Source organism: Oncorhynchus kisutch, unplaced genomic scaffold (genome assembly GCF_002021735.2).
Source record: "Oncorhynchus kisutch isolate 150728-3 unplaced genomic scaffold, Okis_V2 scaffold2178, whole genome shotgun sequence".
Classification (NCBI taxonomy): Eukaryota; Metazoa; Chordata; class Actinopteri; order Salmoniformes; family Salmonidae; genus Oncorhynchus; species Oncorhynchus kisutch.
The window spans coordinates 1240-18500 of NW_022264123.1; the positions used below are offsets into that span (position 1 = coordinate 1240).

The following is a 17261-nucleotide window of genomic DNA, read 5'->3' on the forward strand; positions in this document are numbered from 1 at the left end:
AAATAGAGGGGGATGCAAGCACTTTTGGTGAATCAGTAAAATGAGGCTGATTTGTATTTTTATCAGCGTTTTTACATTTTACGAGTGACTTCAAAGTTGTTTTCTATTTTTTTCATTGTTTAATATAGCCTATATTTTTATTTGAATTGCATTGCTTTCCCCCCTAATGGATGGGATTGAAGGCGAATGACGCACCACCACACTGAAACTATTTAAATGTTTTACGCGTTCTAGTGTGGAGGCGTTTTGGAGTGGTCGGACGAGACACACACGTCAAGCTCTAGAACCTTTGGAACACCTGATTCTTCTGTCGATAACACACGGATGCCAAGTGGAACTCTTTCTCTCTCTGTTTACATTTGATTCTCTTTGGCAACTTTTTCATTTAGCTCACCAGACCAGACGCACTCTTGTTTAGTTTTTATCCCAAGGAACTATTAAATCGTTTTCCCTTTTAAGGTTTTTGAAATGACGAGCCAAAGTACTGAGAGAAGTAGGCCTATAGGGACTCTGGCGTTGCTGCGTTCCGTTTTGCTGTTGGGTCTTCTTCACATTGGTGCACCAGAGGCGAGGAGGCTACGGGGCAGCCGCGCGCAACACCGGAGAGCCTCGGCCATGCCGTCCCCAACGTTAACATACAGGACCGGGTAGTAGAGGGGACCGGAGCCGGTGAGAGCTTCCCGTTAGACTTCACCGCTGTCGAGGGGAACATGGACAACTTCATGACCCAAATTAAAAACCTGGCGCAGTCGCTGTACCCGTGCTCGGCGCAGAAGCTGGACCAGGACATGAGGCTGCACTTCTTGGACAATTCCTCTGCGACGTGTAACGATGGATCCCCAGCTGGGTAAGTGGAAGACTTTCAAGTTCGACGTTTAAGTTCTGAATTGGCCCGAATTAAAGTCGCCCTAAACTTCACTTTTCAACATTTCACAAGTAGCCTAAACTCACATGACAATCACATACTTTTGTTGTGCGTTTTGACTTTGACACGTTTCCAGTTGTCTATCAAACTCTCAATGGTTGAGTGAAATCCAGTCCATCTATCACCACCACAACAACAACTTTTCCTGCCCCGAATGTCAATCCGAATGTGACCGAAATGGATAAAAAATGACAAGATCAGAGGACGGGCGCTTTCTGAGATCTATGTCGGAGCCCGAGAGAGAGAAAGAGGGAGCCCGGACCGCGAGATCAGATGCCTTTCATCAATGGAACATTTGACAAAAGGAATTTTGCGGAAGAGAGCACGCGAGGCCACAGTGAAAATAATGTTTTTCATGTACAGCAGGCGACAGGCAATGTATAGCTTTAGTGGTGGTTGGTTGGTTGTTTATTTAGTGGCGTTTATTTGCGTCACAGGTCTAGGATCAGCTTACCCTCTCCAAACCCATATAACCTCAACCGTTTTGAAGGGAAAACGCAAGACTGACTTCGGATCAGAGTCTATAGGGACAAATCTCATCCTCTTGTAGGCTACTATCCTTGTTGCCTTTGGCTTTATCCAAATTGTTTTCTAGACGGTGCGTCATGATATTGCGCATTTGGAGAGAAGAAGTGAAATTGAGGAGGGGACGCTGTATGTATTAGAATGGAATGTAGCGACGCTAATGGATGATTGTGATGAAAGACTGTGTGAAAGTAAAAACATTCCACGAAGCGGAAGCCCTGTTGTCCTCTCAGATCCACTTCCAGCCGCGACAGGTGCCCTGTTGTCCTCTCAGATCCACTTCCAGCCTTGACAGGTGCCCTGTTGTCCTCTCAGATCCACTTCCAGCCGCGACAGGTGCCCTGTTGTCCTCTCAGATCCACTTCCAGCCGCGACAGGTGCCCTGTTGTCCTCTCAGATCTACTTCCAGCCGCGACAGGTGCCCTGTTGTCCTCTCAGATCCCCTTCCAGCCGTGACAGGTGCCCTGTTGTCCTCTCAGATCTACTTCCAGCCGCGACAGGTGCCCTGTTGTCCTCTCAGATCCCCTTCCAGCCGTGACAGGTGCCCTGTTGTCCTCTCAGATCCACTTCCAGTCGCGACAGGTGCCCTGTTGTCCTCTCAGATCCACTTCCAGCCGCGACAGGTGCCCTGTTGTCCTCTCAGATCCCCTTCCAGCCGTGACAGGTGCCCTGTTGTCCTTTCAGATCCACTTCCAGCCGCGACAGGTGCCCTGTTGTCCTTTCAGATCCCCTTCCAGCCGCGACAGGTGCCCTGTTGTCCTCTCAGATCCACTTCTTCCAGCGTGACAGGTGCCCTGTTGTCCTCTCAGATCCACTTCCAGCCGTGACAGGTGCCCCGTGCTCCTGTCCTCTCAGATCCACTTCCAGCGCGACGGGTGCCCTGTTGTCCTCTCAGATCCACTTCCAGCCGCGACAGGTGCCCTGTTGTCCTCTCAGATCCCCTTCCAGCCGCGACAGGTGCCCTGTTGTCCTCTCAGATCCACTTCCAGCCGCGACAGGTGCCCTGTTGTCCTCTCAGATCCCCTTCCAGCCGCGACAGGTGCCCTGTTGTCCTCTCAGATCCACTTCCAGCAGCGACAGGTGCCCTGTTGTCCTCTCAGATCCACTTCCAGCCGCGACAGGTGCCCTGTTGTCCTCTCAGATCCACTTCCAGCCGCGACAGGTGCCCTGTTGTCCTCTCAGATCCACTTCCAGCCGCGACAGGTGCCCTGTTGTCCTCTCAGATCCACTTCCAGCCGCGACAGGTGCCCTGTTGTCCTCTCAGATCCACTTCCAGCCGCGACAAGTGCCCTGTTGTCCTCTCAGATCCCCTTCCAGCCGCGACAGGTGCCCTGTTGTCCTCTCAGATCCCCTTCCAGTCGGGACAGGTGCCCTGTTGTCCTCTCAGATCCCCTTCCAGCCGCGACAGGTGCCCTGTTGTCCTCTCAGATCCCCTTCCAGTCGGGACAGGTGCCCTGTTGTCCTCACAGATCCACTTCCAGCCGCGACAGGTGCCCTGTTGTCCTCTCAGATGCACTTCCAGCCGCGACAGGTGCCCTGTTGTCCTCTCAGATCCACTTCCAGCCGCGACAGGTGCCCTGTTGTCCTCTCAGATCCCTTCCAGCCGCGACAGGTGCCCTGTTGTCCTCACAGATCCACTTCCAGCCACGACAGGTGCCCTGTTGTCCTCTCAGATCCACTTCCAGCCACGACAGGTGCCCTGCAGGAAAGCGTCATGACAGTTATAGGTTGATAGTGACCAATGGAGCAAACATGGGCCGATGGGAAGAAAATAGGGTTTATCCTCCAACGTTTCCAACGTTTCCAAATTCCAACGTTTTGGTCAAATAGTGCTTTGAAATCCTTCTTTGTTTCACACCATGGTTGCCAGGTGTGAGAGAGAAAAACACTGCTTTTGCCAGTTGTATTTTGTCTTCTCCAGTGTGAGAACAAGCTCACAAGTCAACTGAAGGTTGAATAGAATAGGCCCTATGAACATGTGACAGTGTTATTCATCTTTAAGATGACTATTCCATTATGAATCAACGGGAGAGAGAGAGAAGAGAAAGCGAGAGATTGATGTGATTCATCACAACGGAACCTCTCGTGATCCTACTCTATCCCAAATAAAGACCTCAGACCTACACATCGCTTTACATAGAGAGGATGGATGAGAGAATCAGCACAACAGCAATTGTGAGTGTCTCCTCTCTCCATCGATGTGACTGTGTGTGTCAGCAGCATCCCAAACCACAAGAGACCTCTCAATAGACCCTCACTTGCGGTGCGCGAGGCCATGCACGGCCAGGCAGACACGCTCTGGGCACGCATGCATGCCTGCTGCTCTATCTGACAACCAGCAGAGACAATTACAACCGGCGCTTATCCCTCCAACCACAAATGGCTAATTTCTCACGAAGGACCCAACCCTCTGAACCACGCAGTCTGCCCTCGAGAGTTACTGCAGAGATCCATCCAGCACGCTGAACTTCATCCAAATACTCCACAACATTGCATCTCTATTGACCAATTGAACCTCACTATAACTTCCAGCCCGGACTGGATTAGCTGTTGATACCTAGCCGTACCTAGCATGCTTGCTAACACCCACACGAGGGCGAAGCTAGCGTGGCTATATGTATAGTGGATCACTGCTGCTAAGGCGACACTTCTCCCGCGGCCATAGGCATGTGTGTGTAAAGCCCAAACAGGGGAGGGGGTAGGGGGGTATTTTCCCACAGCCACGGGGAGTTATTAAGAACAATGTGTCTGAGGATGTGAGGAATTTACTCTCCCTGTGTTTCTTAATCACAAATGAAGCTTCTGACGTTGATTTGTTTGCACTACTTGAACCCAACCTGGCGTCCCCTCTCTACTCTCTAATTTAAATGTTCCAACCTGGCGCTCCTCTCTACTCTCTCCTGTTTCATTTTTAAATGTTCCAACCTGGCGTCCCCTCTCTACTCTCTACTCTCTCCTGTTTCATTTTAAATGTTCCAACCTGGCGTCCCCTCTCTACTCTACTCTTTCATTTTAAATGTCCAACCTGGCGTCCCCTCTCTACTCTCTACTCTCTCCTGTTTCATTTTAAATGTCCAACCAACCTGGCGTCCATCTCTACTCTCTCTCTACTCTCTACTCTTTCATTTAAATGTCCAACCTGGCGTCCCCTCTCTACTCTCTACTATCTACTCTCTACTCTTTCATTTTTAAATGTTTCAACCTGGCGTCCCCTCTCTACTCTCTACTCTCTACTCTCTACTCTTTCATTTTTAAATGTTCAACCTGGTGTCCCCTCTCTCTACTCTTTCATTTTTTAATGTTCAACCTGGCGTCCCTCTCTACTCTCTACTCTCTACTCTTTCATTTTTTAATGTTCAACCTGGCGTCCCCTCTCTACTCTCTCTCTCTCTCTCTCTCTCCATTCTACCTCCAACAGCTGTCCAACAGAGTGTATAGAGACACAGTTGATCCTCTTTAACCTAAACACCTGGTATATCTCTCACTAATGGAGATGGATGGCAGCAGAACTGGAGTCTGTGTGTGTGAACTGTTCATGCCATCACCTGCCTGCTCATAACAGCACACGAGTCTGTGTGTGTGAACTGCTCATGCCATCACCTGCCTGCTCATAACAGCACACGAGTGTGTGTCTGTTTCACACAACCTCACACAGCAGCCCAAAGACGTGTCCCCTTGTTTATGTGTGTGTCTGAGTGTCTGTGTGTGTCTGCCAGGCCGGACCACTAGTCATCAGTCTGACTGAGTGTCTGTGTGTCTGAGTGTCTGTGTGTCTGAGTGTCTGAGTGTCTGTGTGTCTGAGTGGCTGAGTGTCTGTGTGTCTGAGTGGCTGAGTGTCTGTGTGTCTGAGTGTCTTGAGTGTCTGTGTCTGCCAGGCCGGACCACTAGTCATCAGTCATCAGTAGTGTAACTCTCCTGTGGTGAGGACTTTCTATACACACTAATCCATTCCTTAATATAATGGCCCTGGGTTCCTTTGATATAGGCATCCAAACAGGCCCTGTTGAAAGGGTGTTTTAGGCATCTGAATGGGCTCTGTCTGTCTGAGTGTTTTAGCTGGAAACCAGAGCCAAATGTTTCAAGTCTAGTTCAAAGCAGAAGCCTAAAGGACCTCACACGTTCTGGAGCCGTCGATAACACAAACCCACCCAGTGTGTGTGAATGTAGATTCTCAGAAATACATACTCTCTCTGCGTGTGTGTGTGTGTGTGTGTGGTGTGTGTGAATGTAGATTCTCAGAAATACAATACTCTCTCTCTGTGTGTGTGTGTGTGTGAATGTAGATTCTCAGAAATACATACTCTCTCTGTGTGTGTGTGTGTGTGTGTGTGTGAATGTAGATTCTCAGAAATACATACTCTCTCTGTGTGTGTGTGTGTGTGAATGTAGATTCTCAGAAATACATACTCTCTCTGCGTGTGTGTGTGTGTGTGTGTGTGTGTGTGTGTGTGTCGGGGTCTGCCAACACTGCTTTCCCCCCCAGTCTAATCTGACTCTGTCAGATGGCCCACTTTGAAGAAGAAAAGGGGAGTGAGGGAGAAAAACACAACACACACACACACACACCTGTAAAACAGTTTGTTTTTGTATTGTCCTGTATAGGTACTACATCAAGGAATCTAAAGGCAGCAAGAGATGGCTGATATTCTTGGAGGGTGAGTTGAGAGGTTTAAGACTTCCAAACGCTCTGGTATTTGTCTGTTGTGTATTTCAATCCCAGGCACGTTACAGGGCAGAACGCTGTACAGCCGACAACCTCTTAATGTTTATGTACGTTGGAGTTGACAATCACTGTGTTTATCGTGAATGTGAGCTGCACAAATGGCAGAGAAATGACCTTTAAAAGGTGCTGTGTGCTCTCTATAAACGGCCTTGGATTGGACCCTGGTGCTGTGTGTTGTTGTTGTTCTTCTTCTTCTCTGTGTAGGTGGAAGGAACTGTGTGTAATGTTGTTGTTGGTCTGTGTAGGTGGATGGTACTGTATGTAATGTTTTTGTTGGTCTGTGTAGGTGGATGGTACTGTATGTAATGTTGTTGTTGGTCTGTGTAGGTGGATGGTGCTGTGTGTAATGTTGTTGGACTGTGTAGGTGGATGGTACTGTGTGTAATGTTGTTGTTGGTCTGTGTAGGTGGATGGTACTGTGTGTAATGTTGTTGTTCTGTGTAGGTGGATGGTGCTGTGTGTAATGTTGTTGTTGGTCTGTGTAGGTGGATGGTGCTGTGTGTAATGTTGTTGTTGGTCTGTGTAGGTGGATGGTACTGTGTGTAATGTTGTTGTTGGTCTGTGTAGGTGGATGGTGCTGTGTGTAATGTTGTTGTTGGTCTGTGTAGGTGGATGGTACTGTATGTAATGTTGTTGTTGGTCTGTGTAGGTGGATGGTACTGTGTAATGTTGTTGTTGGTCTGTGTAGGTGGATGGTGCTGTGTGTAATGTTGTTGTTGGTCTGTGTAGGTGGATGGTACTGTATGTAATGTTGTTGTTGGTCTGTGTAGGTGGATGGTGCTGTGTGTAATGTTGTTGGTCTGTGTAGGTGGATGGTACTGTATGTAATGTTGTGGTCTGTGTAGGTGGATGGGTGGTGTGTGTGTAATGTTGTTGGTCTGTGTAGGTGGATAGTACTGTGTATAATGTTGTTGGTCTGTGTAGGTGGATGGTACTGTGTGTAATGTTGTTGGTCTGTGTAGGTGGATGGTACTGTGTGTAATGTTGTTGTTGGTCTGTGTAGGTGGATGGTACTGTGTGTAATGTTGTTGTTGGTCTGTGTAGGTGGATGGTACTGTGTGTAATGTTGTTGGTCTGTGTAGGTGGATGGTACTGTGTGTAATGTTGTTGTTGGTCTGTGTAGGTGGATGGTACTGTATGTAATGTTGTTGTTGGTCTGTGTAGGTGGATGGTACTGTATGTAATGTTGTTGTTGGTCTGTGTAGGTGGATGGTACTGTGTGTAATGTGTTGTTGGTCTGTGTAGGTGGATGGTGCTGTATGTAATGTTGTTGTTGGTCTGTGTAGGTGGATGGTACTGTATGTAATGTTGTTGTTGGTCTGTGTAGGTGGATGGTACTGTGTGTAATGTTGTTGTTCTGTGTAGGTGGATGGTGCTGTGTGTAATGTTGTTGGTCTGTGTAGGTGGATGGTACTGTGTGTAATGTTGTTGTTGGTCTGTGTAGGTGGATGGTACTGTGTGTAATGTTGTTGGTCTGTGTAGGTGGATGGTACTGTGTGTAATGTTGTTGGTCTGTGTAGGTGGATGGTACTGTGTGTAATGTTGTTGTTGGTCTGTGTAGGTGGATGGTACTGTATGTAATGTTGTTGTTGGTCTGTGTAGGTGGATGGTATGGTACTGTATGTCATGTTGTTGGTCTGTGTAGGTGGATGGTACTGTTTCAACAGACAGACTTGTGACACCAGGTACCAGACAATGAGGAGATTCATGAGCTCCCTCAAGTGGCCACGCACCAGAACAGGTCAGCACACTGTTATAAACACTTATTACAAGCTCATGACATGTTTATTAATGGTAATAGCGAGTAATACTGTTTCTATAACCTGTGCTAGTCAGACTTCACCAGAACACTGTAACATGCTTATAACATGTTTATGAACTAGTAATAATAACTAGTATTAAGTGTTATAACCAGTCAAAATTAGGCTTATGATTGTCTGTTCAGGGAGCTGCTGCAAAAACGAATTGACTCTTAAAAATCATTGGTCCAGTACAGGCTGTAGAGGGAACAGATCTCAGGCCATATAAATGTTAGTGTTTCCCATTAATCAGTAGAACTCAGTCAGTCTGTCTGTTTTAGTTACCAAAATTAATCTCACACTCACAAGTACTCTCCCTCCCTCCCTCCCTCCCTCCCCCCTCCCTCCCTCCCTCCCTCCCTCCCTCCCTCCCTCCCTCCCTCCCTCTCCCTCCCTCCCTCTCTCTCTCTCTCTCTCTCTCTCTCTCTCTCTCTCTCTCTCTGTCTCTCTGTCTCTCTGTCTCTCTGTCTCTTCTCTCTCTCTCTCTCTCTCTCTCTCTCTCTCTCTCTTCTCTCTCTCTCTCTCTCTCTCTCTCTCTCTCTCTGTCTCTCTGTCTCTCTGTCTCTCTCTCTCTCTCTCTCTCTTCATTTCCATGCGTCTTTATCCCCTCTTCATTTCCATGGGTCTTTATCCCCTCTCTCTTCATTTCCATGGGTCTTTATCCCCTCTCTCTCTTCATTTCCATGGGTCTTTATCTCCCCCTCTCTCTCTTAATTTCCATGGGTCTTTATCCCCTCCTCTCTCTCTTCATTTCCATGGGTCTTTATCTCCCCCTCTCTCTCTTAATTTCATGGGTCTTTATCCCCTCCTCTCTCTCTCATTTCCATGGGTCTTATCCTCCTCTCTCTCTTCATTTCCATGGGTCTTTATACCCTCTCTTCATTTCCATGGGTATTTATCCCCTCTCTCTCTTCATTTCCATGGGTCTTTATCCCCTCTCTCTCTCCATTTCCATGGGTCTTTATCCCCTCTCTTCTCTTCATTTCCATGGGTCTTTATCCCCTCTCTCTCTCATTTCCATGGGTCTTTATCCCCTCTCTCTCTTCATTTCCATGGGTCTTTATCCCCCCCTCTCTCTTCATTTCCATGGGTCTTATACCCACTCTCTTCATTTCCATGGGCTTTTATCCCCTCTCATCTCTTCATTTCCATGGTCTTTATCCCCTCCTCTCTCTTCATTTCCATGGGTCTTTATCCCCTCTCTCTCTCTTCATTTCCATGGGTCTTATCCCCTCTCTGTGGTTCTCTGGCTCCAGGTACAGGTATTCTGTCTCCTCAGCCAGAGGAGAACACCCCTATTGGTGGAATGCCACATGGGTAAAACTCCATCCTCTTTTCTCTTCGTTATTTGACTCCTTCTTTTCAGTCTGCTCTCTCTCTCTCTCCTATCGCTCTTCTCTGCTATCGCTCTTCTCTGCTATCGCTCTTCTCTGCTATCGCTCTTCTCTGCTATCGCTCTTCTCTCCTATCGCTCTTCTCTCCTATCGCTCTTCTCTCCTATCGCTCTCTCCTATCGCTCTTCTCTGCTATCGATCTTCTCTGCTATCGCTCTTCTCTCCTATCGCTCTTCTCTGCTATCGCTCTTCTCTGCTATCGCTCTTCTCTGCTATCGCTCTTCTCTCCTATCGCTCTTCTCTCCTATCGCTCTTCTCTCCTATCGCCTCTCTCCTATCGCTCCCTCCCTCTGACTGGAAAACTCTCAGTCTCTGTGTGTTAGGGTTTTCTAACTCTCTGTCTGTCTGTCTGTCTGTCTCCCCCCTGAGGGACTCTTGTCTGTCTGTCTGTCTGTCTGTCGGATAATTAGATCATTAAATCATTCAATTGTAATTACTTGCCACTATTGGCCTATTTATTGCCTTACCTCCCTAATCTTACCTCATTTGCACATACTGTATATAGACTTTTTCTACTGTATTATTGACTGTATGTTTGTTTATTCCATGTGTAACTGTGTTTGTGTCACACTGCTTTGCTTTATCTTGGCCAGGTCGCAGTTGTAAATGAGAACTTGTTCTCAAACTGGCCAACTGGTTGATCTATTTGTTGAAGAGGGTGGGGCTTAAGCTGCATCCCTGTCTTCACCCCATGGCCTGGTGGAAAGAATGTGTGGTTTTTTTGTGCCAATTTTAACCCCAGAACTTGTTGTTTGTGTACATGGATTTTATAATGTCATATGTTTTTCCCCCAACACCACTTTCCACCCATTTGTATAGCAGACCCTCATGCCAAATTGAGTCAAAAGGTTTTGGAAATCAACAAAGCATGAAGATCTCTCTCTCCTCTCCCTCTAGGTTCATCCCATACTGCTCTAGTGATGCCTGGAGTGGAGCCTCAGCAAAGACTGACCAAAGTAGGGAACATCAGTTCAGTATATAGTGCACTCTATAGGGAATAGGGTCCTCTTTGGAAAAAAACCTGCATTTCATTTCAAATAATTCAAGACATTTAAGTGATAATCCTGATAATGTCTGTCAGTTCGGTTGCCAGAGACGAGACCCATTTGTTCCTTCTGTCAGTTCGGTTGCCACAGACGCGACCCAGTCGTTCCTTCTGTCAGTTCGGTTGCCACAGACAAGACCCATTCGTTCCTTCTGTCAGTTCGGTTGCCAGAGATGAGACCCATTCGTTCCTTCTGTCAGTTCGGTTGCCACAGACGCGACCCATTCGTTCCTTCTGTCAGTTCGGTTGCCAGAGACGAGACCCATTCGTTCCTTCTGTCAGTTCGGTTGCCAGAGACGAGACCCATTCGTTCCTTCTGTCAGTTCGGTTGCCAGAGACGAGACCCATTCGTTCCTTCTGTCAGTTCGGTTGCCAGAGACGAGACCCAGTCGTTCCTTCTGTCAGTTCGGTTGCCACAGACGAGACCCATTCGTTCCTTCTGTCAGTTCGGTTGCCACAGACGCGACCCATTCATTCCTTCTGTCAGTTCGGTTGCCACAGACGAGACCCATTCGTTCCTCCTGTCAGTTCGGTTGCCAGAGACGCGACCCAGTCGTTCCTTCTGTCAGTTCGGTTGCCACAGACGAGACCCATTCGTTCCTTCTATCAGTTCGGTTGCCAGAGACGAGACCCATTCGTTCTTTCTATCAGTTCGGTTGCCACAGACGAGACCCATTCGTTCCTTCTATCAGTTCGGTTGCCAGAGACGAGACCCATTCGTTCCTTCTGTCAGTTCGGTTGCCAGAGACGAGACCCAGTCGTGGGTTCTAAATGTTCTATTGCTGGTAACGTTCTGATCCCTTGCTTGCTAGCTGGCCAACTACATTTATTTGGATACTTCCACAACAATGAGCTAATGAGGCGTGATTTCACCTGACATAGAAACTGTGTTCTCTCGCTAACCAACAACACAGCTGACACAATCACTTCAAACTGGAACTGGAAAGACTGCAAACTAGCTGCACTTTGTTTCAACCGATTTCTATTGACATTTCTTTGTATACACAGTGGGGAGAACAAGTATTTAATACACTGCCGATTTTGCAGGTTTTCCTACTTACAAAGCATGTAGAGGTCTGTAATTTTTAACATAGGTACACTTCAACTGTGAGAGACGGAATCTAAAATCCCTGCTGCACACACTGCAGCAGGGATTTTGGCCCCACTCCTCCATACGGACCTTCTCCAGATCCTTCAGGTTTCGAGGCTGTTGCTGGGCAATATGGACTTTCAGCTCCCTCCAAAGATGTTCTATTGGGTTCAGGTCTGGAGACTGGCTAGGCCACTCCAGGACCTTGAGATGCTTCTTACGGAGCCACTCCTTAGTTGCCTGGCTGTGTGTTTTGGGTTGTTGTCATGCTGGAAGACCCAGCCACGACCCATCTTCAATGCTCTTACTGAGGGAAGGAGGTTGTTGGCCAAGATCTCGTGATACTTGGCCCCATCCATCTTCCCCTCAATACGGTGCAGTCGTCCTGTCCCCTTTGCAGAAAAGCATCCCAAAGAATGATGTTTCCACCTCCATGCTTCACGGTTGGGATGGTGTTCTTGGGGTTTTACTCATCCTTCTTCTTCCTCCAAACACGGCGAGTGGAGTTTAGACCAAAAACCTCTATTTTTGTCTCATCAGACCACATCCCTCCTCTGGATCATCCAGATGGTCATTGGCAAACTTCAGACGGGCCTGGACATGCGCTGGCTTCAGCAGGATTGCGTACACTGCAGGATTTTAATCCATGACGGCATAGTGTGTTACTAATGGTTTGCTTTGAGACTGTGGTCCCAGATTTCTTCAGGTCATTGACCAGGTCCTGCCGTGTAGTTCAGGGCTAATCCCTCACCTTCCTCATGATCATTGATGCCCCACGAGGTGAGATCTTGCATGTAGCCCCAGACCACGGGTGATTGACCGTCATCTTGAACTTCTTCCATTTTCTAATAATTGCGCCAACAGTTGTTGCCTTCTCACCAAGCTGCTTGCCTATTGTCCTGTAGCCCATCCCAGCCTTGTGCAGGTCTACAATTTAACCCTGATGTCCTTACACAGCCCCCTGGTCTTGGCCATTGTGGAGAGGTTGGAGTCTGTTTGATTGAGTGTGTGGACAGGTTTAATTTATACAGGTAATGAGTTCAAACAGGTGCAGTTAATACAGGTAATGAGTGGAGAACAGGAGGTCTTCTTAAAGAAAAACTAACAGGTCTGTGAGAGCCGGAATTCTTACTGGTTGGTAGGTGATCAAATACTTATGTCATGCAATAAAATGCAAATTAATTACTTAAAAATCATACAATGTGATTTTCTGGATTTGGTACCTATGATAAAAATGACAGACCTCTACATGCTTTGTAAGTAGGAAACACTGCCGATTTTGCAGGTTATCAAATACTTGTTCTCCCCACTGTATACACCAAAAAATATGCGGATTCATTATTTCGACTGACTGAGAAAAGCTTCCTGCCTGTCTCATCCTGAAGCGTTGGGACAGCTGGAGATCGAATTTTAATATTTAAACAATGTTGCAAATGTCAGAGAGACAGACAGCAAGGTTTATACAAATCTCTGTTGTTGAAAACTAAATGTTAGTCTAAAAGAAATGTGAGATCATGTCTAGATGCTTTTTATAGTGGAGATGAAGTTTATAAATTGCCTGGCTGGGCTGATGAGACCGTGGATTGCAGTCACATGGAACAGAGTAAATAGACATTTCAACATCATAGATTTAGCTGGTGGTAACTTGTGGAATAGACACCGGCTGGAATGCGGTTTTAACCAATCAGCATTCAGAATTAAACCCACCGGTTGTATAACAAGCTATCAATCAATGTGTCTACTGCGCCTGTCTTCCTGTTTCTCTCTGTGTAGGTGACTATGCGTTCATGGGCTCAGTGATCATTAAGGAGGTGGTTAATGAGCTGCTTACTAAAGGACTGGACAGCGCTAAGGTCCTGCTACTGGCTGGGAGCAGGTCAGTACACTGTGTGTGTGTCTGATAAAATCACCACAGTCTCAAACCTTTTAACTTTACTTACTTGTTGGACATCCGTCTGTTTCTCCCTCAATCTGGCCCTCTGGACCTCTGGACCTCTGGCCCTCTGGACCTCTCCAACTCTCCTTATTTCCCCCTCTCTGGATTACTGAATGTTTTTTACACTCTCTCCCTTTCCTTTCTCTCCCCACTTCCTCCCTCTCCCCTGCAGTGCGGGGGGTACAGGTGTACTACTGAACGTGGACCGTGTGGCGGAGCACCTGGAGTCCCGGGGACAAGGGGAAATTCAGGTCCGGGGTCTGGCTGACTCTGGCTGGTTCCTGGATAACAAGCAGTACAGATCTACAGACTGTCACAGCACCATCAGCTGTGACCCTACTGAGGCTATCAGGAGAGGAATCAGGTGAGAGAGAGAAGAGGGAAGGAGGGAGGGAGAGAGAGAAGGAGGGGAGGGGAGGGAGGGAGGGAGGGAGGGGGAGGGAGGGAGGAGGGGAGGGGGAGAGAGAGGTAGAGGGAGAGACAACGAGTGACCATACGATGATAACTGTGACTATACTTCCTGTTTCCTGTCTAGGTACTGGGGGTAGTGTGGTGCCAGAGAGCTGAAGACAGACTCACATAGGAGAGGAGTGGAACTGCTTCTTCGGATATAAAGTCTACCCCACGCTCAAGAGTAAAAGTGTTTCTAGTACTCTCTCTCTTCTCTCCCCTCTCTCTCTCTGTGTGTGTCTCTCCCCTCTCTCTCTTCTCTCTCTCCCTCTCTCTCTGTGTGTGTCCTCTCTCTCTCTCTCACCCTCTCTCTCTTGTGTGTCCTCTCTCTCTTCTCTCTCTCTGTGTGTCTCTCTCTCTCCCTCTCTCTCTGTGTGTGTGTCTCTCCTCCTCTCTCTTCTCTCTCTCTGTGTGTGTGTGTCTCTCTCTCTAGCACGGTCTCTTCCCTTCTTGCTCTGTCTCTTCTTCTGTGTGTCTCCCTCTAGCACTCTTTTTCTCTCCACGTGCAGTGTTATTTGATGAGACCCAGTTAACAGTAGACACCCTCTCTCCTCCCTCCCCCCCCCCCCCCCTCTAACCTCTCTCTCTCTCTCTAGGTCCAGTGTTTGTAGTCCAGTGGTTATTTGATGAGGCCCAGTTAACAGTAGATAACATCCACCTGACTGGTCATCCGGTCCACGAGGGACAATGGAGATACATACAGAATCTGGGCAATGAGCTGAGGACACACTCAAAGACGTCCCGTAAGACACACACGCACACATTGGATAGTATACACAGAGATAACACACACACAATAATGTACAAACACACACACATACCATAACTTCCTGTTTTATGTTATGTGGAATGTTAACTCTCCTCTGATCACGTTGATGGATCTGTCTGTTCTGACTGCCAGGGCCCTGTTTGCTCCAGCCTGCCTATCCCATGAGGTCATCACCAGGAAGTGAGGTGACAGTCACTGATCATAATTTCTCCTCAGATTAGACATATCATAACTGGGTCTCAGATTAGACATATCATAACTGGGTCTTAGATTAGACATATCATAACTGGGTCTCAGATTAGACATATCATAACTGGGTCTCAGATTAGACATATCATAACTGGGTCTCAGATTAGACATATCATAACTGGGTCTTAGATTAGACATATCATAACTGGGTCTTAGATTAGACATATCATAACTGGGTCTCAGATTAGACATATCATAACTGGGTCTTAGATTAGACATACCATAACCGGTTCTCAGATTAGACATATCATAACTGGGTCTCAGATTAGACATACCATAACTGGGTTTTAGATTAGACATATCATAACTGGGTCTCAGATTAGACATATCATAACTGGGTTTTAGATTAGACATATCATAACTGAGTCTCAGATTAGACATATCAGAACCTTAATTTGGAGCTTTGCAAAAAAATGAGTGACTTGACCGAGTACCTCTCCCATTTCTAACCTCCTTTCCACTCCTCCGTGTTACCATAGTTACTGGATGGACATCCAAGTCAAAGGAACATCCCTCCCCAGAGCCCTACACTGCTGGGACCGTGGTCTCCACGACAACAACCTCCACCAAAGATCCTCCAACAACGACACCCATAGCAACAATCCTAACCCCACCCCCAATAAGGCCCTGCCCCCAGCTTCCTCTCCGAGGCGCTGTCCTCTGCGTCTGATTGACAGCTGCCCCTGGCCTCACTGTAATCCCACCTGTCCCACTATACGGGATCAGATCACCGGACAGGAAATGAGCGTGATCCAGTTCCTGAAACACATGGGGTTTGATGTTGCCAAGATGGCCCAGCAACAGGGCATGGACGCAGGGAGACTGCTGGGGATGCTGAATAACGGGAACTGAGCAGGGAGAGACTCACACAGGTAGCTGAAATGAAACGCACACACACACTCTGACACAGCAGCGCCATAGAACGCTTTGGTGGAGATGAAAGGAACAGAATAGAAACAGAACTGAACTCTAAGCAACAGAACTGAACTCTAAGCAACAGGACTGAACTCTAAGCAACAGGACTGAACTCTAAGCAACAGAACTGAACTCTAAGCAACAGGACTGAACTCTAAGCAACAGGACTGAACTCTAAGCAACAGGACTGAATAAATTTAAGTTCAAACAACTGAACAATGCTGAACTGACCAACGCTGAACTGAACAACGCTGAACTGACCAACGCTGAACTGACCAACGCTGAACTCAACAACGCTGAACTCAACAACGCTGAACTCAACAACGCTGAACTCAACAACGCTGAACTCAACAACGCTGAACTGTCAACAACGCTGAACTCAACAACGCTGAACTCAACAACGCTGAACTCAACAACGCTGAACTGAACTCAACAACGCTGAACTCAACAACGCTGAACTGTCAACAACGCTGAACTGTCAACAACAGGACTGAACTCTAAGCAACAGGACTGAACTCTAAGCAACAGGACTGAACTCTAAGCAACAGGACTGAATAAATGTAGTTCAAACAACTGAACAACGCTGAACTGACCAACGCTGAACTGACCAACGCTGAACTGACCAAACGCTGAACTGACCAACGCTGAACTCAACAACGCTGAACTCAACAACGTTGAACTCAACAACGCTGAACTCAACAACGCTGAACTCAACACGCTGACTCAACAACGCTGAACTCACAACGCTGAACTGAACTCAACAACGCTGAACTCAACAACGCTGAACTGTCAACAACGCTGAACTGTCAACAACAGGACTGAACTCTAAGCAACAGGACTGAACTCTAAGCAACAGAACTGAACTCTAAGCAACAGGACTGAACTCTAAGCAACAGGACTGAACTCTAAGCAACAGAACTGAACTCTAAGCAACAGGACTGAACTCTAAGCAACAGGACTGAACTCTAAGCAACAGGACTGAATAAATTTAAGTTCAAACAACTGAACAACGCTGAACTGACCAACGCTGAACTGACCAACGCTGAACTGAACAACGCTGAACTGACCAACGCTGAACTGAACAACGCTGAACTCAACAACGCTGAACTCAACAACGTTGAACTCAACAACGCTGAACTCAACAACGCTGAACTCAACAACGCTGAACTCAACAACGCTGAACTGTCAACAACGCTGAACTCAACAACGCTGAACTCAACAACGCTGAACTCAACAACGCTGAACTGAACTCAACAACGCTGAACTCAACAACGCTGAACTGTCAACAACGCTGAACTGTCAACAACAGGACTGAACTCTAAGCAACAGGACTGAACTCTAAGCAACAGGACTGAACTCTAAGCAACAGGACTGAACTCTAAGCAACAGAACTGAACTCTAAGCAACAGGACTGAACTCTAAGCAACAGGACTGAACTCTA

General features: G+C 47.3%; 1 pseudogene; it reads left to right on the forward strand.

Moving 5' to 3' along the window:
• The first annotated feature begins 497 nt into the window (after positions 1–497).
• LOC116369368 (palmitoleoyl-protein carboxylesterase notum1a-like) lies at positions 498–16127 on the forward strand (annotated as a pseudogene).
• Positions 16128–17261: the final 1134 nt, after the last annotated feature.